Source organism: Astatotilapia calliptera, chromosome 22 (genome assembly GCF_964374335.1).
Source record: "Astatotilapia calliptera chromosome 22, fAstCal68.1, whole genome shotgun sequence".
NCBI lineage: Eukaryota > Metazoa > Chordata > Actinopteri > Cichliformes > Cichlidae > Astatotilapia > Astatotilapia calliptera.
Window position 1 is genome coordinate 26,372,441 of NC_137442.1, and position 27,865 is coordinate 26,400,305.

Here is a 27,865-nt window from a genome sequence, read left to right on the forward strand (position 1 = left end):
ATTGACTCTGTTCATCTGAACGTAGCATTTTCAAGTGGGAGAAATGTTTCATCACTCATCCAAGTGACTTCTTCAGTCTCAGCGGACTGCAGGTTTCTGTGGTCTTTGATCAGTGCCCGTGACAATTTGTATATTACTGACCAATTAACTGACCTCCCAGCCTATTGCTTCTTCAGTGGGCTAGTTTCAGTCATTATGCAATGTACTGTTTAAAAGATTGGGTAAAACAGACTGAAGAAGTCACCTGGATGAGTGACAAAACATTTCTCCCACTTGAAAATGCTACGTCCAGATGAACAGAATCATCCTTTTGGGATTTACTTACATGGATCATTGAGCATGCATCAAGACGTGATTACCATATTAAATATATGCTTTTTGTGTATTGACAGACAAAGGAAGATGAAAGTACTCAAGTAACTGTAGTTGGTGTGGCCACTGCAGAGCAGTGCAGTGCACTGCAGTCCACCCAGCTGCAAGTTCTCCTTCTAACTGGAGAAACCCTCTTCATTGAAGAGGAGATGTGGAAGCCCTACGAGGAGGAGTTTGAGAAGCACAGGATCACTTTTACTGTAAAAATCAAAGGAAAACAAATAGTACACATAAAAAAACCAGAATAAATATATATAGATATAGATATATATAGATATATATATAGATATAGATATAGATATGTATATATATATATAGATCTATATATATAAATATAGTTCATTTGTTTTGTTTGTATTTTTTAAAATGTTCAAGTTGCTATGTTCATTCATTTAAACAATATTTAAAAGTTATAGTTTCAACTGCATTCTTATGCTAAGTGTTTTTTAATCTGATAAAATCTAATAAATAGCTGAAAATGCATAAAGCAGTCTCATGTTTATTAAATGAAACAGAAGACATGGTTTATAAAACACTCTCTAATGTACAGTTACATTGCATGCTCTGTACAGAGCTTAACAGACTTTTTAAGCACTTAAAACCTTCGATAAAGAACACTCCTGTAGGCCAACAACTGCCTATCTGTATGTTCAACATCATATAATACTGTTTTTATGTGTGTTTTTTAGAAGGCTGAAAGATTATATATGTTTTTCTTAAACAGTTTGAAAACATTAATAACAGTCAGTTTCAGTTTCCCTAAGTGCTGTGGTGTATTAGCTTCTGTGCTGGCTGAAGCCTATCAGGGCAAGTCCATTTAGCTCAGAATTCATATGATTACTACCAGTGTTTATTAGAGTAAGAGAAATAAATGTGAGAAGAACATGTGTAGTTTCTTTTAAAAAGCCTCATGGCAATGGGGATAAAGACCGTCCTGAACCTCTGAGTCCTGCAGTGCAGTAAGATGACCCTCTCACTGCAGTTCATCTTGTCCTGTGAGGATGCTTAGGTGGCTGTATTTATTGTTCTCCATTTTAGATTACAACTTCTTCCTCATCTGCTCTGCACGATGTCTGACTGACTCAACATCTTTGCAGACTGTCCTGCATTGTTTTGTTTTGTTTTTAGGTCTGGTGAACTCTTTACCACCTCCTTGGTGTTGGTGTTCAGGAGAAGACTGTTGTCATTGCTTCAGTCAGTTAAACAAATCTATACTAGAAAAATTTGCATTTCCTGCGAAAATGCAGTGTGCATGCTGTAAAGCTGAAGCTGTCTGCTGAAAATAGTTGAAAATAGCTGAAGAAGCTGAAGAAATCAAAGTCAGTGTTTAAAAAGTTGTTGAAATTTTAATAACTTTGCAGAACAACATCAAGTTAGCAAAAATGTAATAACTTATCAGAAATGCAATAACTTAGAAGAAACATAACAATTCAGCAGAAATGTTGTAGTTTACCAGAAGCTACAACTTAGCAGAAATGTAATAATTTAGTCAAAAATTAATAACTTGGCAGAAATATTACAACTTACCAGAACTGCTATAATTTTGCAGAAATGTAATTATTAGGAAAAAAATTTATACAGATAACAGCTGAAAACGATGAAGTAACCTCAAAGTTACTTGTTTAACTGTGAAAAATGACCAGAAACATTAGAAAAGAAAGAAAACCAATTCAATTCAATTTATATAGCGCCAAATCACAACAAAAGTCACCTTAAGGCGCTTCATAGATACAGAGAAAAACCCAACAATCATATGACATATGACCCCTATGAGCAAGCACTTTGGCGACAGTGGGAAGGAAAAACTCCCTTTTAACAGGAAGAAACCTCCAGCAGAACCAGGCTCAGGGAGGGGCGGCCATCTGCTGCGACCGGTTGGGGTGAGAGAAGGAAGACAGGAATACCAGCCAGCAGATAAACTGATGTGAAACAAAACCAAGGTAAAATTGCAGAATTTACACAGTTGGTGAAATGTAAAAATGGCAACATAAAAACCCCAAACAAACAAACAAAAAAAAAACCAAACAACATTTAGTTAATAAATGCACAAGATGATTCGATGATAAATATGGTACCAATCTACAAAATACTGTCGAAATGAAGTCCACATTGTGATATATTTCAGGTGTGGAGAGTCACACAGCTAAACAATCGATGTGCATATTTAAAGAATCAAATAAAGAACATTGTTGTGGAATAAATTACAGTGAATAATAATCACTGCCCTGCGTTAGAGAGTGACTTATGATGAGGTATTAATTGGCTTAACTTTACCTCTAACAGCTTTTCAGATAGTGCTGTGACCAGGGTGAAATCCATCATAAAGTAACTGTAAACAGTAGAACCATTAGCATGAATGTTATGGTTCTACCCTGATCAAAACTCAAGTCTGCTGTTTGACCTGATATAAAATGATAAAGAGGAACACATATAAATGACCTTTATGAACTTTTCAAAATGACTTTATATGTCTGACCCATTATCTATATATATTAGAGCAGATGTGGAAAACCACTGTTAGACCTACTCTATACTAACACAAACACAGTCAAAAATTCATTGCTAGTGTGACATGTGGTCCTTTTTGCCTTTGGCCAATGATATGCTGGTTACTTGGACCAGTTTAGTATTTGCTGTCACAGAGGAATGTTAACCATAAATCCAAAAGACAAAACTGAAAAAATATGTTAATTGCAAACATGTTTTTGCTTAGTAAGAGGATTGAAATTACATGGAAACTGTCACCTTAAAGCCTCATTGTAAATATCATCACAAACAGATGTTTTCCACACGGTTAACAAAGCTCCACCACATCCAATCACTGCATATAAATCTAAAAGAAAACAACAACAAATAAAATGTAATTAACACAAGTGAAGTCTAAGGAGCTTGGAAAGAAAAGCGTCTGGACTTCTTTGAGTTCCTTGAAGACGTTTCACCTCTCATCCGAGAAGCTTCTTCAGTTCTAAGGGTCAATGGTGGAGAGTCCCAGATTTAAACCCAGTGGGAGTTTCCCCCCAAAGAGGGACAAAGAACCCCCTGATGATCCTCTACCTAATCACATGAGCCAAGGTGTGAAAGTGGGTGTGGGTCCCAATCAGCCAGGGTTTCGGGTGAGCTCATTGTGAAACCTGGCCCCACCCTATCATGTGATTTCCCGAGGTCAGGAAATCACCCACGCCCACTCCCAGGATGTGAGTGGACGTTACGGTGTCTGGGGAGGGAACTCAAAACTGGATTATAGATGGCAGACAGTTGGTGTCGTAAACCACCGCCTCTGTTTAAAGATGGTCGCTCACAGTGGACGTAAATGGCTTCTTTCACTCCTCCATCTGTCCAAAATGTGAACATTGGCATCCTCAAAGACTGACCTTTGTCCTTTAGATGCAGATGAACTGCTGAGTCTTGTCCCGTGGAGGTGGCTCTTCTATGTTGTGCCATGTGCTTGTGAAGTGGCTGTTTGGTCTCTCCGATGTAGAAGTCCAGGCATTCCTCGCTGCACTGTACAGCGTACACCACATTGTTAAGTTTGTGTTTAGGAGTTTTGTCTTTCGGGTGAACCAGTTTCTGTCTGAGTGTGTTACTGGGTCTGAAGTACACTGGGATGTCGTATTTGGAGAAAACTCTCCTGAGTTTTTCTGATACACCGGCTACATAGGGGATGACAATGTTGTTGTGTCTGTCTTTCTTATCCTCCCTCGCTGGTGTCTGATGTTCTTTTCTGTGAAGCTGGAATGCAGGCACACTGGACGAGCTTATTCTAAAAAATACAGAAAAAGGAACATTTTATTTGTGTTAAGGCCTAAAAACTACAAATAAGTTATACAATGAACAATATTGAAATACCTTATAGGTGCTGCAGGCCATATAACCAGAATCCAGAGCAATCTCACACTCACATGATGGTGAGGAAAGACATGAGCTCTGCAGTGAGGTTTGAATGTCTCAGTTGGAACACTGAAGAACTCAGAAGACAGCAATACCTGCACAGAGAGACAGAGTAGAAAAAGCATAGATTTGTAATCCATAATGTGAATTAAAACTCAAAAAGTGTCAACAAGTATAATCATTTGAGTGTGGAATTATTTATGCAATAAACAGGATTTTAATTAATTAATTGAATTAAAAAACACTGACATTTGTTTTTTTAAATCAAAAATAAAGAATCATACCGCTCTCTGCTCTGAGGATCACTGAGCATCTCTGACAGGAAATACAGTTTCCTCAGTATGAGTCATCATTGATGGTCTCAGAGGTGTGTAGTGTGGTAGCATGATGATGGTCTCCAGATCAGGCAGGAGGTCAGGTGATGGGTGTGTCATCTTCTCCATTGAAGACACACTGGTATGGCAATTCATAACACAGCAGTCTCCTTGTGGCATGTAGTTATCTGTGCAGTCCAGCACTGATGGATCAAGTTTGGCTCAGCAGTTCATGAAGATGGTGTCTGAAAAAATATATCTAACAAAACACGTGCTTATAACACCACCCACCCAGCTCAGCCCCCAAGTGTCTATGTAATGCTGGTATGGGGTGTCGGTTACTAAGTCTAATTAGTGCATCAGAAAGCGGGGGCTACACCTAAAGCCCACACTTTTTGATGTCTTTGTTTATTAGCAGCTTTTTCCAGCTGCTCAGAGAATTCTGACTTGGCCTTTATCCACCCAAACCCAAACCCACCCGGATAAAGGCCAAGTCAAACTCACACACCATACCAGCATTACATAGACACTTGGGGGCTGATCTGGGTGGGTGGTGTTAAACTGTAGTCGGGAACTTTCAGAAAACTATCCATTTACTTCTAAATCAGTTTTTATACATATTCTGTAAGCTGTACTAATGTTTTTCTCTACATAATGTATCATTATAGACATCTCTGGTAGCCTAAAGATAGTTTATAACTTTTGACATTTTTTACCTGTAAAACATGATAAGCAAAAACTCATTCATCACAAAAACTTTTGATTCTACAAAAGCTACTATAATCAAGAAAATATAATTGTCTGTATTTATTCATGTGACCCATAATAAATACCTGCATTTATGTGGGATTTATTTATTTACTATTTCATATTTTCAAGCCCTTGGAGGGGAAGATCTCGTTTGTTGAGCTACATACGTCACAGTAAAAAGATTTAGTCATTTAAAACATGAGAATAAAAGAAATGATGTTGGTTTAATAAATGTTGCAGCACATTTCAGATCAGAGGTGCATGATAGCAGATGTTCTCTGCTCTGCATGAAGTTCAGCAATGATTTGGTGAAATGATTAATAACATTGCAATAAGAAAGGGTCTTCTGACAGACAGAGTAGGGAAGACCCTTTTTTCAATGAAAAATCTTTTTCATGCTCTACAATCAGTAAACTCTGTAACAAACATGATCTGTAATTGTTTCAAAACTCACCAGACGACTTCATGATTGGCTCGAGGACAGGACACAAAAGACAGGGTTGTGGTAACTGTAATATGATCTCAGAACACCTGAATACAGACATTTCTGTGGCTGAGAAATAAAAATGAGGTCAAGCAGGGTGTTCTTGTCTGTAGTGCCAGAAGTGATCAGCTGTGAATACCCTCTCGACTGAAACTGCTCCAGAATCTGTTTTCTTCCACTCTGCAACTGGTTCTCATTAAAATCTCCACACACAATTATTGGGTGACAGTCCATTATTTCAAGTGAATCTAAAAGACTTACCAGGTTTTGCATGAATGGTGTCAAACTGTAGTCAGGGGGTCTGTACACAACAGCAATGAGTGCAGGGAATGGAGCCTGAACCTTCAACACTAAAAACTCAAGATCAGTGACATTATGCAGATACTGTTTTACCTGAACCTGAAAATGATTCCTCAAATACACAACAACTCCCCCACCACTTCTGCTGGCCATGTGAGGAAAGTTTGTGTAGGAAACATGTCTGTTGCGTTTGAACATGGTGTAGCCATCCAAATGAAGACTGTCTGCAACAAAGGAGCCTTGAAGGTGAGACTCAGTGAGACACAAAACATCTGCTAAACACATTTCATGATGACTCTTGATGTCACTGATGTGAGATGGCAAACCCTCCGTATTGTGATGGATCAGTGTAAGAGTGTCAAGTCTGCTGGCTGTTTCTCTGACCTGAAGAAGAGGCATCATTTCCTCAACACTGGCTTGTCTCATGGTTTGGAGCGCTGCAGTTACCTCGGGATTGGCGTAAATCTTTTTCTCATCCAAGTCCTGCAAATAGAGTCCACTGAGAGACGTCACCCTGCTGAGAGCAACGTAAGCCATACCTGGTTCAAAAATGTTCTTCATTGAAACTACAGCTGTCTGTGTTGTAAGACCCTGAGTTTTGTGAATTGTGCAGGCGAATGCTAGCTTTACAGGAAACTGTCTGCGTACTGCTCCTTTAAACTTCAGACTCTCCTCTGCTCTCTCAATGTAAACCAGATCATCAGATGCTGCATTAGCACTGCGGTTGTGTCTCATAGGCTGCCGGTTGTCCATTCTGAGCCCCAGTTTAATTATGTGTCCATCATTTTCAGATCTCACCACCTTTACCAGTATACCAAAAGCACCGTTGACCAAACCGTTTAGTGTGTCCAAGTTTCTGGTCAGCATGACTCGAGCTCCTTCAGCAACATTCAGAGTGTCAGGTAAATCATTTCTCCCACCTGTAAATGGTTTGTCTCTTCGTTCCATTCTGCCTGTACATTTATCCTTCTGGAAATCGTCTGCATTGATGATTATGATGTTTGAATGAAGCTTCTTCAGGGTATCTGTGTTGTGGGATTCCACATTCTTGTTGGTGGCATAAATGTGTAAGACCTCAGTTGGACATTCTTCTGGTGCAGTCACAGCCTGTGACAACAAATCTCTGTCGCACTGAGAAAGCTCATCTGTCTTTTCTTTGACTCTAATCCTGTTCAGCATCTCTGCAAAGGCCACATCATCTTTCTGACGCATGATCTCGGTTAGAGTGATCATCTGAAAATGTTCCTGCCATAGGTCAATCTGTTCTGGATCGTAAACACAGAGAGGTTTAGACTGTCGCACTGGTGGCAGCTGGTAAAAATCTCCAACAGCTAAAACTGACATTCCACCAAAAGGTCTCTGAGTGCCTTTGATTTGTTTCAGTCTTGCATCCACATAAGCAAAAAGGGGTTTTGAAACCATTGAAATCTCATCAATAACAATAATTTCAGCATTCATCAGCTCAGATCTGACTTCATCCAGTTGGTTACCAAGTCCTTGAATGGGTGGTTTCAGACTCCTGGGTAGTTTCAGTAGAGAATGTAATGTAGAGCCATTGATAGAAAAAGCTGCTGTACCGGTAAATGAAGTCAGTAAAACAGTTGGATTTGATATGTCAGCTTCTTCTGCATTAGCAGGCAGTCTGCTCAGGATCTTTGATGCTTCAGAGTGAATACACTTAATCAGGTGTGACTTTCCAGTTCCTGCACCACCATTGATATAGAAGAAAAATGGATCTGGGTTCAAACCACAAACTCGCTGAATACACCAGTCTCTTATGGCATAGAACACGCAGGCCTGCTTCTGGTTCAGATTCTGATACATTACACGTACCACGGCTGGATCTACTGCAGGTTGTTCTCTGATGGCTCTGATCTCTGTTACAGCATCAGACTGACGACTGTAGTCGGGGACATTCTCCTGTTCGTTCTCATCATCAGAATGTCTCTCAGGAAGATTCTCATCACATTGCAGCCTCACAACTTCAGATTCAGGAGCCAGATTACACCATTCATCAATCACAACATCCCTATTTTGTTCAAACTCTTCCAGTGCACTCTCAATATCCTCAGAGTTCTTCTCATACTTGTCTTTATTTCTTTTCACAACCCTTTTCACAGACTCACTGTGGTCTGAACATGGAAGTCGTACAAAACCTGAGTTGTAGAAGGACTGATAGGTTTGGAACCCTTGTGGTTTCAGTTCCTGCTCTGATCTGTGTGGAAGGTAAAGTCTCAACAGTCGACCATAATATTGCTCAGGATCTTTTTCCTGTGAACAGTGGTAATATCTGATTATAGCTGGTTTATCATTCTTTCGCCTTTGTACAAATCCAAGCTGGTTTAGAAGAGGAAGCACATCTTTTCCTTCATTTGGACCACTTACCAACCTGCACAAGGCAGCAAAATCAGCCAGTGACATTTCCTCATATTCTGGGGTCTCAGGTCTGCATTTGTATTTATCACTCAAACTTGTCATCCAAATATTACAACTGTCGTGTGTTGTGCTTTCCAGGAAGCTCATGGGCCGACTCATTTTTACTGGGTTATCATCTGTTGGTACAAATACAACACTGCGGGAACATTTTTTCATTTTTAGGCCACAGACTCGAGTCACACACTCCTGTGCGCTGATTTCTCTCTTTTTTGAGTAAGCCTGCATCACAGCTCTCATTTCATCACACTCATTGACGGTGTTCTTATCAGAGTTGTCAATAACTGTCTTCAGGTATTCAGAGAGGCCAGATTCTTTCTTTGTTATATATTTACAGAGGTATTCTATACATGAATAGGCATTCAAAATGAATGAGACATCTAAATTAGAGTTCCAGGCTTCAAGCAGGTCTGGGTTGTAATTGTTGATCCAACACTCATTTGGGTCACGTTTCAGAATCAGAGCTGTTTTCTTGTTTATGTCTTGGAGGCACTGTTCATACTCATTCATTGTCAAGTTGCATCGTGACAGAATCTGCTCTATGGTGAGGGAAGCAGCTTCAGGTTCCTTCAGCAGGTTCAACAAAGGTCTGAGTTTGGCTTTTGCAGCTTCAGTGTCTGAATCCTCATCCTGTCTCACAATCATTGTTCTTGTGGCTGGTGGTTTGGGAAACCCAAATCTACAACCAGAGTTCACACTCTTAAAGCATGTCTTTGTGTGGTTTTTGCTGTGCTTTTGTAGCTCAGTGACTTTTTTGTGCAGTTCAGGTTGTTTTTCTGGATCAGGGAGTTGAGCTGAGATGTATCTGTCAACAAAGTCACAGACAGTTTGGTCGTCATCCACATCTGCTTCTACCTTTTCTCGAATCCACAGCAACATGTGTATATGTGGACTACCTCTGTGCTGGAACTCAACTCTGTAAAAGTAATCAATGATCTCACCAAGGGGCTGTGCAGGAGAAAAAAGCAAATCTCTGAACAAAGCCTCAACACGTTTATCAAACATTCGCATGGTGGTTACTGGATTTGATCTTAGAATTTCACACTTTTCTGACCAGTCCAGGGCTTCAAAATCAACCTCTTCACCTTGCTGTCTCTTTATTGCTTGAATCACTTCAGGCCATCTCATCTCAGCAGCAGAGAAAGTGACAAAGAACTGAGGTGTTCCTATTTGGCGAACCATGCTGAATAGATCTCTGGTAGTTTTCTGCCAGTAAGCTGGAGTTCCTCTGAGTGGCTGCATAAATCTGATTGCATCTTTATTTCTTACCAGCTTCTCTACTTCTGTCTTACTTTGTAACATTCCTGATGTGATTTTGCGTCCATCTTTGGTCATAGTTTTACCTTTCCTTAGCTGTATTGTCATGCTGGAATTAGCCAAGTGTATTTCAGTGACAAACTGTGAGAAAAACAGGTAATTTGTGTCTTTAGCAAATCTTGCATCAATGTTGAAAAGCCTTGACTTGAAGTAAGCACTTGGTGTGAGTTTAAGACGTCTCTTTTCATCCAGTGTATTCTGACCAGTAGGAAACTGCACAGGAAATGCCATGGCTTCCAAATGAGGAGTTCTGAAGAAGCTAACAGGATTGTTTCTTTCTGCAGGAGCCACACAATATGTGTTATCAGTGAAACAGAGAATCTCTTCTGAAATGTCTACGGGCTGCAGACAACTTTCTAGAGCAAAACCTCCATTGTTCAAATCACTTTCTGGTTCATCTGGATTTTGTTCCTCTGGTTGTTCATCACAGGATTGCATATTAATATCTTGGTCACTTTGAGACTCACTTTCACACAAAAGGGCATCTTTTTCATAGTTGTCAATTTCCATTAAATCTGCTTCATTATAATCATCACTTGCCATGCTGGCTTCATCACTGCTGTCATCATCAGGTAACGTTGGATCACAAAGCAATGCATCATCTCTGATAATAATATCTGTGTACTGTGGATGAATTTGTTTCAGTTTACGCAGAGCTTGAATGAGTTTAGACCAGGTGACAGTCTGGAACAGCTGATGGCCTTTGTAGCACAGTCGTCTTTTCAGCTTTATCCTCATGATCTGTGATTGGCTTCTGATCCTCGGTAAACTGTCAACTGTTTGTTGGACCTCAGATGGTACACACACCACATTACCACGTATGAGTCTCTGTCTCCCCTTTGGAAGAGGAATAATCTTAGCAAATGGTATGCATTTGGCAATCAGATGTCTCTCCAGAATGTTGAGATCACAAAGTTCAGCTGGAATATCCTGCAGTTCTAAACCGTTAACAGCAGCAAGCCTGGGCATGCATCCACTTTTGAGGGAACTGTGACATGTGTGACAGATATACTCTTTTTTTCTCTCAACAGGAAAGCTGCAGTGATCATGACATGCTTCATCACACACATGAACAAATTTACCAGTTAGGCACTGATGAGCTACAGTCTGGTGTTTTGAGTAATTTTCTCTTTTGCAGATTTTCACCTGATTAGGAAAAGAAGCTTTTAGACAAACAGTACAAACATAAGATGGTGCTGACTTAATGTTTGATCTGAAACGAGATATGGCCTCATTCATTAAAGTGTTCTCTGGATGACACTGTAAACTCTCAGCTGGTCGATGCATCTGGCGATATTTCCGTTTTATATTCATTGCACATCTGATATTATGCATCTGTCTGAAAGAAAAACCGTTCCAATATTTTACTCTCATTCGTTCTCTCATATTGTCCTTGTGTTGTTGCTGAAATTGTTTTTCTTCTCCATACCGCTTTGTCATATAAGATCGTTTTTTCTGTTTAAAATCTTCGCTTTTTTTATATAGGTTATATACATATGACCTCATGTAAGCTTTGTGTTTCTCTCTGAATCCAGCACAAGTTCTGTATATTCTTCTTATACGCTCTTTCTGCTTTTCTCTGAATATGGGAGACTCTCTATATGTTCTTGTTACACGTTCCTTCTGCTTTTCTCTGAATATGGGAGACTCTCTATATGTTCTTGTTACACGTTCCTTCTGCTTTTCTCTGAATATGGGAGACTCTCTATATGTTCTTGTTATACGTTCCTTCTGCTTTTCTCTGAATAGGGGAGACTCTCTATATGTTCTTGTTACATGTTCCTTCTGCTTTTCTCTGAATATGGGAGACTCTCTATATGTTCTTGTTACACGTTCCTTCTGCTTTTCTCTGAATATGGGAGACTCTCTATATGTTCTTGTTATACGTTCCTTCTGCTTTTCTCTGAATAGGGGAGACTCTCTATATGTTCTTGTTACACGTTCCTTCTGCTTTTCTCTGAATACGGGAGACTCTCTATATGTTCTTGTTACACGTTCCTTCTGCTTTTCTCTGAATAGGGGATTGTCTTTATATGTCCTTATGACACATTCTCTTTTTCTCTCTCTAATTTTAGCACTTTCCCTATACATCTTTCTTAAATGTTCTCTCTGTTTCTCCTTATAGGTAGCATTTAATTTATACAATTCATTTTTGTACATGCTCTTTTTCTGTCTGTGATCAGGATCATTACACTTCTTAGTTGAGTTTTTTTTCTTTGTCTTGAAGCTTTCATCAAACCTGTACATCTGCCTTTCTTTCTTCTTCTGATTTTCCTTTCTCTGTGGTACTTTTTCTTGGGCTAATAATCTTCTCCTTATTTTTCTCCTTTGCTGTTTATTATATTTCAGCAGTTTATCTGAGAGTTCCTCTGTTATATTAGTTAAACAGTAGGCAGTGTTTGAATCATTCTGAGGAACAGAATCTGATGTTACCTGCGTTTCTCTCACAGAGGATGCAGATGTTTCTTTTTCTAAATACTCAGAAGGAAGATGGTTGTTTTCAGTAGCAGCTGTCTCATTTGAATAATCCACTCTGGATGATGTCACTTCAGTCGTTAAAGTGTCTCTCACAGTCTTCTGTGTCTGGTCAGTAGATCTTTGGGAGTTTATTTCATGAACGGCTTCATTTAAAGCTGGTGCTGTAACAGTTGTAGCTGTTTGTCTGTATTCGGTGGTTTGATTAGCATCTCTTTGGTCAGCAGCGTTTTCACTGTGAAACTCGATGGGCTGTAGCTCATAAGTACAGCTTGGTGCGATGCTGAACATTCTGTACAAACGTTTGATCCTGTCAATCATGTCATTAAGACGTGTGAATTTCAACATAACTGCAGTTCCACCACTTACACTTAGCGACAATGGCATACCAGTAGACTTACGTGGGTGAGGATCAAAATATGCATATTCACCTGAAGTCAGCCTGCTAACAGCGATGACTGTTCCTCCCATGACTAGCAAAGCATAGCGAACGTCTGAAGCCAAACACTGTAATCCCTGTTCAAGGCTCGGAAAGTGATCTGTACCATCAAATGTGCCGTAATGAGCAAACTGAGACATGTCGACTTGATACTCGTGTGTGCGGCTGGTAACAACTGAGGGAAGTTCATCGCAGGCTAGAAACACACTGTTCACAAACCTCAGTCTGGCATCTGAATAGACGGCATGGCCTTTGTCCAACACACGGTTTAGATCTGCTCTGGTAATAAATTCATCCTCGTGTAAGAATGACAGGAAAACCAAACTGTTAGCCATGCATTGCTGATTCCGGTACTTTCCATACCTAGGAGCGGCCTGGCTTCGGGAAGCACAGACGCTACTCACTCGTGGACTTTCACTGTTTGTAACCTGTACATGAGACTGTCCTGGAGCTTGTCCATCATGCTGTGTTTGTACAGTTAGCTGGGGTTTAGTCTGGATTACCTGCATAACTTCAGGCTCTGGGACAGACACTGAGGGAACACTTCTTTTTACCACATCTGCATAAGACACTGTGGCTGTCTGAACACTGCTCTGCACTTCTGTGCTGGGAAAAGCTGAAACACACACCTTTACCTGCTCACTGCTCTGAGAAACATTCACCTGTTCTTTCTGCTTTTGCCATCTAAGCTTCAGGGACTGCGACCTTTGACTTTTTCTTGGCATTTTGCTGAAGTACAATCTGGAGCTTATATGTGGTTATACACAAATATAAACAAAACTGAACCTTGAAACACAGAAAAACTTATAACTCCTTAAGTTACTGTTAAATCTGAGAAATGTACTATTATACTATAAAATGTTTTTATGAATATATGAATAGATGTTAAAAAGCTGATTTGTACTCCAAACTCAAAATAAAGGAAATTCAAAGTTCTCTGGAAACAATTTGGTCCGTTTTATTGTACCTCTTTTAGAAACGGGGTTTCTTCAGCTGGATGTTCTGCAGCAGTCAGGAAACAGGAAGTCTGGGTCCTCAGGCACTTCTCGATGACAATACTGACTGAATACTTACACTGAGTGACAAAATGGGTTAGTCCTTAAATAATAATACTATAAACTTGCAGTCAAATGTTATAGCCAATGAAACAGACTAACAGACTGGATCTAATTTATTATTTATCTGAATGTATGTATTACAAAATAACCAGATTATCTTATTACAAATAAACTTATAAAAAGGTGATATTTTATACAATTGATCAAAGTAAGCCAAACTAGCAGTCCAAACTAAAGTCTAATGCAAAATTAAAATGACAAATGTAGGGCTGTGTAAGTAGTTTCTACTATAAGTTCTACTGTACTGTAATTCTACTACTGTATATTCAACTTGTAATTTAAAGCAAAATGACTGAATGTGAGAGAGCTTAATGACAGGAAAGAAAGAGCAGTGAGAGCAGAGATCTCTCAGAATTCTGTAACAGATAGATCAAGTTCTGGTAACTTGGATTTCTGAAAATTGGATTCTGAAAGGATTCTCAAAACTTGGATTCTCAAATTAGATAGAGCAGTAGAGATAGAGGGATACAAGATGGAATGGCTTTCAAATTAGATAGAGCGGTAGAGATAGAGGGATACAAGATAGAATGGCTTTCAAATTAGATAGAGCAGTAGGGATAGAGGGATACAAGATAGAATGGCTTTCAAATTAGATAGAGCAGTAGGGATAGAGGGATACAAGATGGAATGGCTTTCAAATTAGATAGAGCGGTAGAGATAGAGGGATACAAGATAGAATGGCTTTCAAATTAGATAGAGCAGTAGGGATAGAGGGATACAAGATAGAATGGCTTTCAAATTAGATAGAGCAGTAGGGATAGAGGGATACAAGATGGAATGGCTTTCAAATTAGATAGAGCGGTAGAGATAGAGGGATACAAGATAGAATGGCTTTCAAATTAGATAGAGCAGTAGGGATAGAGGGATACAAGATAGAATGGCTTTCAAATTAGATAGAGCAGTAGGGATAGAGGGATACAAGATAGAATGGCTTTCAAATTAGATAGAGTTGGGAGAGTGATAGGATAGACAGAATTGCTTATAATGATAGAGAGAGAGAGGATCTTCTGCAGCAGGTCACCTGTAAGACAAATAAGGCATGGAATTAGTCATATTTCCAACATGCTTGGATTTACCATATTCTTCAGACTATATGGCACACCTAAAATCCTGTCATTATCTCAAAAACATACAATGTGCCTAGCGTATCGATTCTGGTTATGCTTACTGACCTCAAACGGGATTTCTGTGGTACACAGCGCTCAAAATTCTGTCAAATATTTTAGTAAGACTTCGTAAGCTACAAAGCTGCGCTGCTTGATGTATTGTCAGAGCATTATGGCTACCATAGTCAGGACCCTCGCAGAGTAATTCGTACGGTGCTTCAACATAACATTATGGTGTGTGTACAAGGACCTGGCACGTGCTAAGAGACATGCTTAAGAAGCAGATTTCAAACTGATCAACCCATGAAGAGTTTGATGGATTTGTGGATGAGGAATGAACTGAAAAAGTGAGTGTATTGTTCTGTATTTTATGTGTTACAACTGAACAGTGTTGAGAGTTGTTTGTGAATGACTTGAATAAAGTTTGACTTATCTGACTGTTTGTTTGGCTTAATCTGCCTTAAAAACAGGCTTGTTTATTGACATTATGCCTTATAATCTCAAAAATACAATACATGTAGGGCTTTAAATACTAAAGACTTCTACAGTAAATTATTGGACTGAACAGAATGACAATGTTTAACAAATGATGGTGGAACTGTTATAAGGACATTTTTACATTCTATTAAAACAATAAACTAAGTCTATAAACTCAAACTAAGACGTGCTGCTACAGTAACTTACTGTAAATATTAAATGGTCCAACAAAACCAACACACTGAGGTTACAGCACAGTTTCAGGTCACTCTGTATGAATTTTGGCAAAATGAGAAATTTGGAGACAGCTAGTTTCTACACAGCAGTTTCTACATATTTCAGTCACATTTGGGGCATGTTTGATACACAGCAATAAGCACTACACTAAATCTATAATAAACTTATCATAGCTGATATAAAGGCCTAATTAGCAAAATTTAGTATGATGATCATTTCTTTGTAGATCATTTCATGATAAAAAGAACAGAAGTGAGTGCTGTATCTGAGCTGTTGCATGTAAGATCTTTGCTGGAGATTCCCACATTTCTTAAACAAACAAACAAACAAACATGACTTTCAGACAGTTCATCTTTTGTAAATTAGGGCAGGATTATTTTCAAAAAACAGCCTTGATAAAAATATCAGGCCACTATAAAATGTCTTATGTTTATGTTTTCATCCCACCTATATTTTGCAAGTCATTATGACAAATTACAAAAAGCATTTTTTAGGCAGTGATTTAAGGGAAGAAGCTTTTGAAATCCACAATGCCCTACCACCAGTGGTCTCAAACTCTGGTCCTTAAGGCCTGGTGTCCAGAAACTTTTCTATGTGTCCCTGTTGCAACACACCTGAATAACATTAGTAGGTCATTAGCAAAACTCTACAGAACGTGACTGCATGCTGAGGTGGTAATTCAGCCATTTGATTCATGTTATAGCAGCTCATGAATGAATGAACATGATGCAATGAAAGTACTTTTAGAAGTACATTTTTCCAAACACTTAAATTACTTAAATTTGAACAGTCTTCGGGGATGCCACTTCAACACAGTCAAATTCTATACTCTCACTAATGACCTACAAATGTTATTCAGGTGTTTTGTAACAGGGACACGTGGAAAAGCTTCAGGACACCGGCCCTTGAAGAGTGGAGTTTGAGACCCCTGCCCTATGTGAATATTTAATTGTCCCTAAACTGCTAGTCGTGAGCTGCTCTAATGTGAAACAAACACATATAGTTCTGTAAAGGTTTACAAAGAGATTTCTAAGGATCTGGAGACCCCAGAAAACAAAAACGCTCCCAGATATTGTAGCTGAACAGGCAAAAACAAGTTGCCTAATAATATCTCGATGATAACCAAGAGCTGTGCTGACTAACTGCACTAAACTGAATCATCTATAGTGAGAGAAAAACACCAGCATTAAAGTCAAACATGGTGCTGTTACTGTGATGTCCCAGAGTTCCTTTACTACTTCAGGACCTACATCAACTCATCAGGTCCTGGGCTTAAGTTTAATCACACTTAGGATCTGAAGCACACAAGCAAGTCCAATTGAATGAATGAAACAAAACACTTGGTGTAAACGAATCAGTCTGGACTTTAATGAAATTAAGATACTTGGTATGACTTGAAAACCCTATCCATCCATCCATCCATCCATCCATCCATTCGCTTCCGCTTATCCTTTTCAGGGGGCACTGGAGCCTATCCCACCTGTCATAGGGCGAGAGGCAGGGTACACCCTGGACAGGTCACCAGTCTGTCGCAGGGCCAACACACAGGGACAGACAACCATTCGCACTCACATTCATTCGCAGATACACACCTAGTGACAATTTGGATTATTCAATTAACCTATCCCCACAAGCTGCATGTCTTTGGACGGTGGGAGGAAGCCGGAGTACCCGGAGGGAACCCATGCAAACACCGGGAGAACATGCAAACTCCACACAGAAAGACCCCGGCCTGATGTTGGAATTAAACTCAGGACCTTCTTGCTGTGCGGCAACAGTGCTAACCACCGTGGTACTTGGTATGACTTGAAAACCCTATATTGGGCCTTAATTAAGACTTTTTTCTTTTCTTTTTTTGCCTGTCCTGTTTGGATCTAATTAAGACAATTCTGAAATTATGGTGGACCAAAATCAACCAGTGATGTAAACCAGTCATTACCAGTTACTGTAAATGCTTGATGGTAATTGTTGCTATCAGGGCATCCACAGCTGGGTATTAGAGACCAATATGTTTTTACATTAGACCAGGTTGTTCTGGTTCAAAAATGAAATCATCACTTTAAAACTGCTTTTTGTATTTATCCAGGTCATCCTTGTTAGATGATTTGAAACATGTGAAAAAAAGCATAAACAAAATAAATCTGCAAGGAAGAAAGACCTTTCTCAGCACTGTACTGCAGACAAAACCTATACTTACCAGACTTGCGACGATCAGATCAGTATCCTAGAGAAAGGAAACAACACATCAGATCACTGTTTAATGACTTACACTGTTGAACCTCTTCACACACAATCCAATTTACTGTGACATGAAATAACTAGTAAGATCCTCAATTTCTTCAAGCCTTTATGAACTCACTGTAGTCTAAAGAGGACAAACTTTAGTTACAGAGTCTCACATGACGATAACATGTGTAATAAAGGCATGCATACTACAGAAGTGCAAAGAAGAGGCACCAATATTTGTTGGTACAGATTATGGCTTTTTAGCTCCATCATTTTCTATCACAAGTCAGTGCTTAATAAAGTGTGGAAAAACCACAACTGTTAGAATCAACGGAAAACCTCATTAGGTTTTAGTTCTGATCTGAATATGTAAATCCTAAAATACATGTAAATTCTGACATGTTATAGTAACAACAGTGGCACGCCATTTTTGCAATTAATTTCTTAAAAATTATAATAAAAAGTCCTTCCATTGTACCTGTTGGCAGGAATCTTTTTGTATTTTGCAATATTTCCCTTTTATATATAATTTTCAAACACATTGTATCAAGCAACTTATTAAGAAACTGATTTAAACTTAGTGTACATAAATTACACACAGGCTTTAACATACACAACATTGCCTACTCACAACTCCGGTTCTCTTAGTCTTTTATTATTGCTTAAATGTTTAACGTACCACTTCTGTTCACTCAGGCAAAAATACTTCTATAGTGGTCTGACTTTAATGTAATACATAAGCAGAATATGAGTGAAGATATAAATCAACAACTGTGGTGCTCTTAAGTGTTTAAGCTACCACTTACACTAACTCACCTAAAATGCGTTCATAGTTATGTCTGCTAGGTAAATCCATAAACAAACGGAGAACATGAACAACTGTATAAAAACAGTTGTTTGTGTTCAAACATAAAAATCAGACACAAATGGCCTGTTAAACTTCAGGGACAGTCAGAGGTCATGTGTGGGGCCTTTGCTGCTACAAGGTATAAATTCTGACCATTTGTTTTTGCCCATCAGTAAATGGTAATGTCACAAAAACCAAACTACGTTAGGTAAGTTGCTAAACATGTTACACAGTGACAATGTCATATTACTGCAGTTACAATTGCTGCTTACTTACCAGCAAAGGCAAAACCGAAGTTCTGTTTCACTCTGTAACAAAAGAACAAAAATACAGAATGAGACAACTGAAATCAGCATCAGAGTCAATACTGCATCACAATCTGTAGTGAAAAAAAAAAGTTAAATTCTTTGTTTACTATAAACACCCGATCTTCTCTTTCTGCACCTTATTAAAGATTTCTGTCTTTATTAAGGTGATGTGTCGTTTTATCGATCTGCAATAAGCCACAGAAATTCCTCATTAACGTAAAGCTCTAATACTTTGGTGCTATTACATAACACAGCAGATACCACAAGCAATGATTTGCTCGCACTGCACACTTGATCAAATGATAACATCACAGTTTCAAAGCATGCAACAATCACAAATGATACTTGATACTATAAATGCTTGATGGTAGTTCTTCGTATCAGGGCTTCCACAGCTGGGTATTAGAGACCAGCATCTTCTCACATTAGAACAGATAGCTCTGGTTTGGTTTTCTCTGCTTCATATGTGAAATCATCCCTTTAAAATGCTTTTTGTATTTATTCATATCATCCCTGTTAGATGATTTGAAACATGTGACAAAAAAGCATGAACAAAATAAATCTGCAAGGAAAAAAAGACTTTTCCCAGCACTGTACCTCAGACAAAATGAACTCACTTTAGTCTAAAGAGGGCAAAATTTAATTGCAGAGTCTCAAATGGCCTTAACATGTGTAATAAAAACAATAATTACTACAGAAATGCTTTGATAAGCCTTTAAAATTAGACATAAATGGCCTATTAAACTTCAGGGACATTTTTAGGGACACTCAGAGATCTAGTGGGGGGGGGGGGGGGGGGGGGGGCTTTACTGCTTATAAATCCTAAATGTGTTTTTGCCCATGAGCAAATGGCAAGATATCACAAAAAGCCAAACTATTGTATGTAAATTGCTAAAAATGTTACACAATCCCAATTTCATATTGCTTCAGTTACAATCACTGTTTACTTACCAGCAAAGGCAAAACCAAGCTTTATTTCACTCTGTGTAACAAAAGACAAAGAACAAAAATACAGGATCAGAAAACTCAAATCAGCATCAATACTGCATCACTCTCTGTTGTCAAAAAGATTCACTAAACTTCTTTGTTTACTACAGCTGGAATACAAACAACAACTCTCCTCTGTTTTCTTTGGTCTACATCTCATTTAAGATTGCAAAACACTCATACATGAAAAACTGCACGACATATTTTTAAGGCTTTAATATTTGAGGTGGTCTGCATTCAAATTCTACTTCCTAAAATATTACCAACTGCACATAGTATCATAGTAAATATGCTGTAGTTTTAAAATAAATATCTATGTACCATACTAATAATAATACACTGCCATATTTTATTTATGTGAAGGTGGGCTGTTGTTTATTTCATTAATTTCCCACAAAGTGAGAATTTAAACTGTGCTGCAGATTTAGGTTGGCACAAACAAGCCTTTGTTAAACAGTTCTTAAAAATTAAAGTCTACATATTAGGAGTTCTTATTATTCTTGGGCTATGTCCACACGTACTTTTGAAAATGGAGATTTTTCTATGCGTTTGCACCTTTCGTCCACACTTAAACGGCGTTTTCGGTCACTGAAAAACTAAAAACGCTTGCCAGAATATTTTCGAAAACTCCGTTTTTGCATTTATGTGTGGACAGGGAAACGGAGAAAACGCAGCGCCTTTTTTGACGTCACACTGTGCGCAACGTTATTGTTTCGGTGAAATGCATTTCTACAATACGGTTACTGTTAATTGTTCTCTCTGCAGTGTTTAAATGCTTACATATGCGCACACAGTTACTGTCCCCCCACAGATATGACTCGGTTCTGCTTCTATGCCCCATCTTTGTTTACCATTTCCCACCGAGGCTTCTAGACTTCTGATTGGCCAACATTTCTACACGGTTAGGAATATAGCGCCACCTGCTGCTTTGGCATGTTCCTAGCAGCGTTCTCCTTCATTTCTGCATTTATGTGTGGACGGGATTGTTTTTTAAAACAGAAACGGAAAATCTCCGTTTTCAAAAATACCCGTGTATGTGGGGACATAGCCTATGTTTAATCCTCAGTTTCTCCCCCTCCTTTGTCTTAATTAACCCACAAGACCTGGACAAACGTGACTCTTTTTCTCCCGTGTTCGGTCAGAGGCGGTAAAATGGCTCCTTTGAGCTTGCCGACAGCTGACACTGAATCTAAGATGGCGGTTCGTTAAAAACTTTACAGCATAAAGAATGAGGCTGTTTTAACCAACTGATTTGTGAAGAGAACTAACTGCACCTTATGTAACAGACTGACAAACACACCAAATGTAATTAATAAAACAACACAATAACCGTGGTTCACAGTCAAATTTTCATTTCACACTGGGCTCAAAGGAGCGCTAGGCATTAGCATCGGGTTGTTAGCTCATCAAACACTCCTTTTACATACAAAAATGACAAAGTTTCACTAAGAAAAAGCAACCACTGTGTTACTCTAATATGAGTTATACCTCGGTTGGCTTTATAAATCACTAAAAGAACTCGTTAAATCACACAAACAGACTATAAACATTTAGGAGAGAAGAGGAGAAGCAGAGCGGCAGCACTCACCCAGAGCGGACTCAGCGAAGTGTGCGGAAAGGCGGATGTCCGGCAGTCAGGTAAAAGATGAGGCGTTCACGGGTAGTAGGAAATTCCAATATTACACACAATGGGCATTGTAAACATCAAAAATGTAGGTGATTTTAAATATTCTATACAATATTTATTTGCTACAGAAAAAACTCGCAGAACTTTAAATCTATAACTTGAATAAATATTATTAGAAGGCTCTACTCCTGAACACCAACACCAAAGAGCTGAGTTCACCAGACCTGAAAAAAAAAACAACAACAACCAGTCCAGGACAGTCAGTCTGCAAAGATGTTTTAAAGACAAATATATATATATAAACACTATCCATTAAGGATTCCCCTCAAAACAAATGACTATAATTTCCTAACCGTAAGGGCTAGAACGGTCACTGCACCGTTTTGTTCAGAAGAGATGGGGGAATCTTCAAGTGTTGACAATTTATCATTAAAATGTGAATTTTTAGAGATATATGACATGGATGACTTGTTGACTTAGAAGCCACGAATTCCCCAATATGCAAATAGTATGATTAAGCATAAATACTACATTTAGTAGAAATACTATGTTTTAGCACAAATACTATAAAAAGCAGAAATACTATAATTTAGCAGAAATACTATATTAAGCACAAATCCTATAAAAAGCAGAAATAGGATGATTAAGCATAAACACTACATTTAGTAGAAATACTATGTTTGAGCAAAAATCCTATAAAAAGCAGAAATACTATATTAGGCACAAATCCCATAAAAAGCAGAAATAGTATGATTAAGCATAAATACTACATTTAGTAGAAATACTATGTTTTAGCACAAATCGTATAAAAAGCAGAAATACTGTAATTTAGCAGAAATACTATATTAGGCACAAATAGTATAAAAAGCAGAAATACTATATTAGGTACAAATCCTATAAAAAGCAGAAATACTATATTAGGCAAAAATCCTATAAAAAGCAGAAATACTATAATTTAGAACAAATAGTATAAAAAGCAGAAATACTATAATTTAGCAGAAATACTATGTTAGGCACAAATCCGATAAAAAGCAGAAATACTATAATTTAGCAGAAATACTATGTTAGGCACAAATCCTATGAAAAGCAGAAATAGTATGATTTAGCAGAAACACTGTATTTAGCACAAGTACCGAAAAGTACCAGAAATACTATGATTTAGCAGAATAGTAATAACTTATTGAAACACAAATGCACAGAGGGACACACAAACACAGGCTCTAATCCAGTCAACCAGTCTAACTATATTCAATTTAAATCCTACAATGACATGCTGCCAAATAAGGGCAGGGTCCTCTCTCTCCCACTAAACACACACACACACACACACACACACACACACACACACAGAGGGAGAGAGCTGCCGAATTTAAATCCACCAATCAGAGTGGCTGTTTACGTTTTCCCGCCAAAACAGGTGCCTCTTTTTACACACGCAGCACAGAGATGCACAGGATTATTGCAGCCTATTTCTCATAGTGAGGACTCCCCTCAAACAAATGACCATAATTTCCAAACCGTAGGGGCTAGAGCGGTCATTCTTACACCGTTTTGTTCAGAAGAGATGGGGGAATCTTCCAGTGTTTACAATTTATCATTAAAATATGAATTATTAAAGATATTTGACTTCTAATGCACCATAACTGAGTAGAGCGAAGCAAAAACTGCCTTGACTTGCCCTCAAACAACGCTTTGTAACTCGAAATCTATTTGGAGTATCGATATCATTCTTTCACCGTAAGAGACAGCAGGCTTTGGTGAACAGTCATGGAAATTTTCAGGTCTCTGTGGAAATCCAAAAAAAAGTTATGACGAGAGAAAAAAGTGGTTCATTTCCAGAGTTTTAAATCTGAAGAAATCTGAGCGAAGGACGAATTTCCTACCCTCAAACAAGTCCAACTCATTTCAGAACGGTAATAGGTGAGAAAGAAATTCTTGAATTGTGAGCGTCAGGGGTGTCTGAAGATATTCGGGGACAAGCCTCATGTCTTAAAGTCGCTTCGTTAAGGAGATATGACGATTCGAATATGCCTCTCATTACAGAAATCCAGCGATGATTTTGAACAAGCTCTCCATTGACTTTATATGGAGAGTTTTGAGACCTTGTGTTGGTCTGAGGAGATTTGCAAAAATTCTATAAATCCCACAACAATGATAGTGACATTTTCTGAAAGCCAGCAAAAATACCTACGTTTTGATGTATAACTTGTGGAAGTTGAGTGAAAATTGAGCAAGTAGCAAGAAGTTGTTCGGACATGAAGTGAAAATTGCAAAACCTTCAGTGGCACACTGGAAGCCAAGAGCATAGCAACCATAACAACGCATGTATTTTGTGAAAAATCACAATTTTGCAACTCAAAACTTTAAGAGGCATAAAAGTAAAACAGTAAAAGATTTGAAAAAGCTGAATCATACCTGAATAGCCCAATAATTTATGAACATTTTAAAGTTTGAATGGTTGTTCTAGGTGAAAATATGAGGAAGTAGTTAAGTTTCAAAAACAAGCAAATTTTAGCAGAATTGCAGAAGTTTCCCATTCATTTCAATGGGACAAATTAAAGGAAAAAAGTGGAATATTTTAAAAAGTATAATAGTTAAAAATAGCAAAAATCGTAGCGTAAATTAGCAGAAATAGCAGAATAGTTTAAAATTTGAACGGTGAAAATCGGCTGAAAATTGTGGAAGTAGTTAAGTGCCAAAAAGTGTACGGAAGCAACTAGAATAATAATAATAATAATAATAATAATAATAAAGAATAAAGAGAAACAGGAACTCAATAGTGTGGATGCTTAAAGCATCCACACAACTAGAAAAATTTGCATTTCCTGCGAAAATGCAGTGTGGATGCTTAAAGCTGAAGCTGTATGCAAAAAGTAGCTGAAAAAGCTGAAAAGTTGCAGAAATTGTAAAAACTTTGCAGAAGCAAAAGAAGTTTGCTAAAATGGAATAACTTAGCAGAACTGCAATATCTTAGAGGAAACATAATACTTGGCAGAAATACAATAGCATAGCAGAATTTAGCAGAAATATTGTAACTTACCAGAAACATGATAACTTCTCAAAAATACAAGAATTTAGGAGAAATAGTATAAGATAACAGAAAGAATATATTTAGCCAAAAATACTTAAACATTACAGAAACACTATGATTTAGAAAAATAGTACAACAGAGCAGAAATATTGTGATTTACCAGAGACACTGTGATGAACTATGAATATTGTAATTTTAAATTGAGACTATGTTTTAGCACAAATATTATAATTTGGCAGAAATACTATAATTTAGCAGAAATACTATATTAAGCACAAATCCTATAAAAAGCAGAAATGGTATGATTAAGCACAAATACTACATTTAGTAGAAATACTTTGTTTTAGCACAAATCCCATAAAAAGCAGAAATACTGTACTATGATTTAGTAGAAAAACTATAATTAATCAGAAATACTAAATTTAGCAGAAATACTATATTAAGCACAAATACTATGAAAAGCAGAAATAGTATGATTAAGCATAAATACTACATTTAGCAGAAATACTATATTAAGCACAAATCCTATAAAAGCAGAAATAGTATATTAAGCACAAATCTTATAAAATAGCAGAAACAGTATGATTTAGCACAATAGTAATAAGTTAAACAGAAAAATTGGAAAAGCAAAATGGACAGCTGAAAAAATGCTGAACATGCTGAGGGTCCCTCAAATATACTTGTTAAATGACAAAAATCTGCAAAAAAATTTATTACTGCCACACAATCACAAATATGTACACATGAGGAAACACACATGCACAGAGAGACCCACACACAAGATCCAATTCAGTCAACCAGTCTAAATATATTGAATTTAAATCTTAGAATGAGATCATCCCATTAAAAGCCTTTCTCTCTCTCTCTCTCTCTCTCTCTCTCTCTCTCTCTCTCTGTCACACACACACACACACACACACACACACACACACACACACACACACACACACACACACAGGGAGAGAGAAGTAAGTTTCTAGGTCAGCCTGGGAGCTGGTGAATTTGAATCCACCAATCAGAGAGGCTGTGCACTTTTCCCCACCAAAACGGGTGCATCTGTTTACACACGCAGCAGCACAGAGAGACACAGGATTTTTGCAGTCTATTTCTCATAGTGACGACTCCCCTCAAACAAATGACCGTAATTTCCTAACCGTAGGGGCTAGAACGGTCATTCTTACACCGTTTTGTTCAGAAGAGATGGGGGAATCTTCAAGTGTTGACAATTTAATATTAAAATATGAATTTTTAGAGATATATGACATGGATGACTTGTTGACTTAGAAGCCACGAATTCCCCAATATGCAAATTTGAATGCCTGAGACCACATATGTGATTGGCTGGCTGGGAAGCCGTGCAGGCCCTGATTTGTGGATTTGAATTCCTCAGCCCTCAGATATGATTGGCTGGCTTAGAAGCCACGAAGGCCCCAATATGCAAATTTGAATGCCTCAGGACACTTATTTGATTGGCTGGGAAACTGTGCAGGCCCTGATTTGAAAATTTGAATGTTTCAGTCCTCACAGAGGATTGGCTGCCTGGGGACCTGGCAGAAATATATAGAAATACTATTATTAAGCATAAATACTACATTTAGTAGAAATACTATGTTTTAGCACAAATACTATAAAAAGAAGAAAAACTATAATTTAGCAGAAATACTATATTAAGCACAAATCCTATAAAAAGCAGAAATACTATAATTTAGAACAAATAGTATAAAAAGCAGAAATACTATAATTTAGCAGAAATACTATGTTAGGCACAAATCCTATAAAAAGCAGAAATACTATAATTTAGCAGAAATACTATATTAGGCATAAATCCTATGAAAAGCAGAAATACTGTATTTAGCACAAGTACCGAAAAGTACCAGAAATAATATGATTTAGCAGAAATACTGTATTTAGCACAAGTACCGAAAAGTACCAGAAACACTATGATTTAGCAGAATAGTAATAACTTATTGAAACACAAATGCACAGAGGGACACACAAACACAGGCTCTAATCCAGTCAACCAGTCTAACTATGTTCAATTTAAATCCTACAATGACATGCTGTCAAATAAGGGCAGGGTCCTCTCTCTCCCACTAAACACACACACACACACACACACACACACACACACACACACACACACACACACACACACACACACACACACACACACACACACAGGGAGAGAGGACTAAGTTTCTAGGTCAGCCTGGGAGCTGCTGAATTTGAATCCACCAATCAGAGAGGCTGTTTACGTTTTCCCGCCAAAACAGGTGCATCTGTTTTACACACGCAGCACAGAGACATAGACCTGCTTCTTTCAGTTTATTTCACATAGTGAGGATTCCCCTCAAACAAATGACCATAATTTCCTAACCATAGGGGCTAGAGCGGTCATTCTTACACCGTTTTGTTCAGAAGAGATGGGGGAATCTTCAAGTGTTGACAATTTATCATTAAAATATGAATTTTTAGAGATATATGACATGGATGACTTGTTGACTTAGAAGCCACGAATTCCCCAATATGCAAATTTGAATACCTGGAGCCCACATACATGATTGGCTGGCTGGGAAGCTGTGCAGGCCCTGATTTGTGGATTTGAATTCCTCAGCCCTCAGATATGATTGGCTGGCTTAGAAGCCATGAAGGCCCCAATATGCAAATTTGAATGCCTCAGGACACATATATGATTGGCTGGGAAGCCGTGCAGGCCCTGATTTGAAAATTTGAATTTCTCAGTCCTCACAGAGGATTGGCTGCCTGGGGACCTGGCAGAAATATATAGAAATACTATGATTAAGCATAAATACTACATTTAGTAGAAATACTATGTTTTAGCACAAATACTATAAAAAGCAGAAATACTATAATTTAGCAGAAATACTATATTAAGCACAAATCCTATAAAAAGCAGAAATAGGATGATTAAGCATAAACACTACATTTAGTAGAAATACTATGTTTGAGCAAAAATCCTATAAAAAGCAGAAATACTATATTAGGCACAAATCCCATAAAAAGCAGAAATAGTATGATTAAGCATAAATACTACATTTAGTAGAAATACTATGTTTTAGCACAAATACTATAAAAAGCAGAAATACTATAATTTAGCAGAAATACTAT

General features: G+C 37.9%; 2 long non-coding RNA genes across 6 annotated transcripts; both read right to left on the bottom strand.

Annotated features, from left to right (window-relative positions):
- Window positions 1–1,698: 1,698 nt before the first annotated feature.
- On the bottom strand, window positions 1,699–13,876 carry LOC145423471 (uncharacterized). 5 transcript variants are annotated; one of them, XR_013904518.1, is made up of 5 exons: window positions 12,992–13,131; window positions 12,765–12,872; window positions 4,545–6,591; window positions 4,219–4,355; window positions 1,699–4,132 (listed from the first exon to the last, which is right to left on the bottom strand). It is a non-coding gene; the product is annotated as an uncharacterized LOC145423471 (long non-coding RNA). The 5 variants fall into 5 exon arrangements; XR_013904517.1 differs by lacking the exons at window positions 12,765–12,872; window positions 12,992–13,131 and adding an exon at window positions 13,740–13,876; XR_013904516.1 differs by having other exon boundaries at window positions 12,765–13,124.
- A 672-nt stretch (window positions 13,877–14,548) lies between these two features.
- On the bottom strand, window positions 14,549–21,148 carry LOC145423472 (uncharacterized). Its single transcript, XR_013904520.1, has 4 exons — window positions 20,043–21,148; window positions 19,060–19,091; window positions 17,908–17,934; window positions 14,549–14,911 (listed from the first exon to the last, which is right to left on the bottom strand). It is a non-coding gene; the product is annotated as an uncharacterized LOC145423472 (long non-coding RNA).
- Between the last annotated feature and the right edge of the window lie 6,717 nt (window positions 21,149–27,865).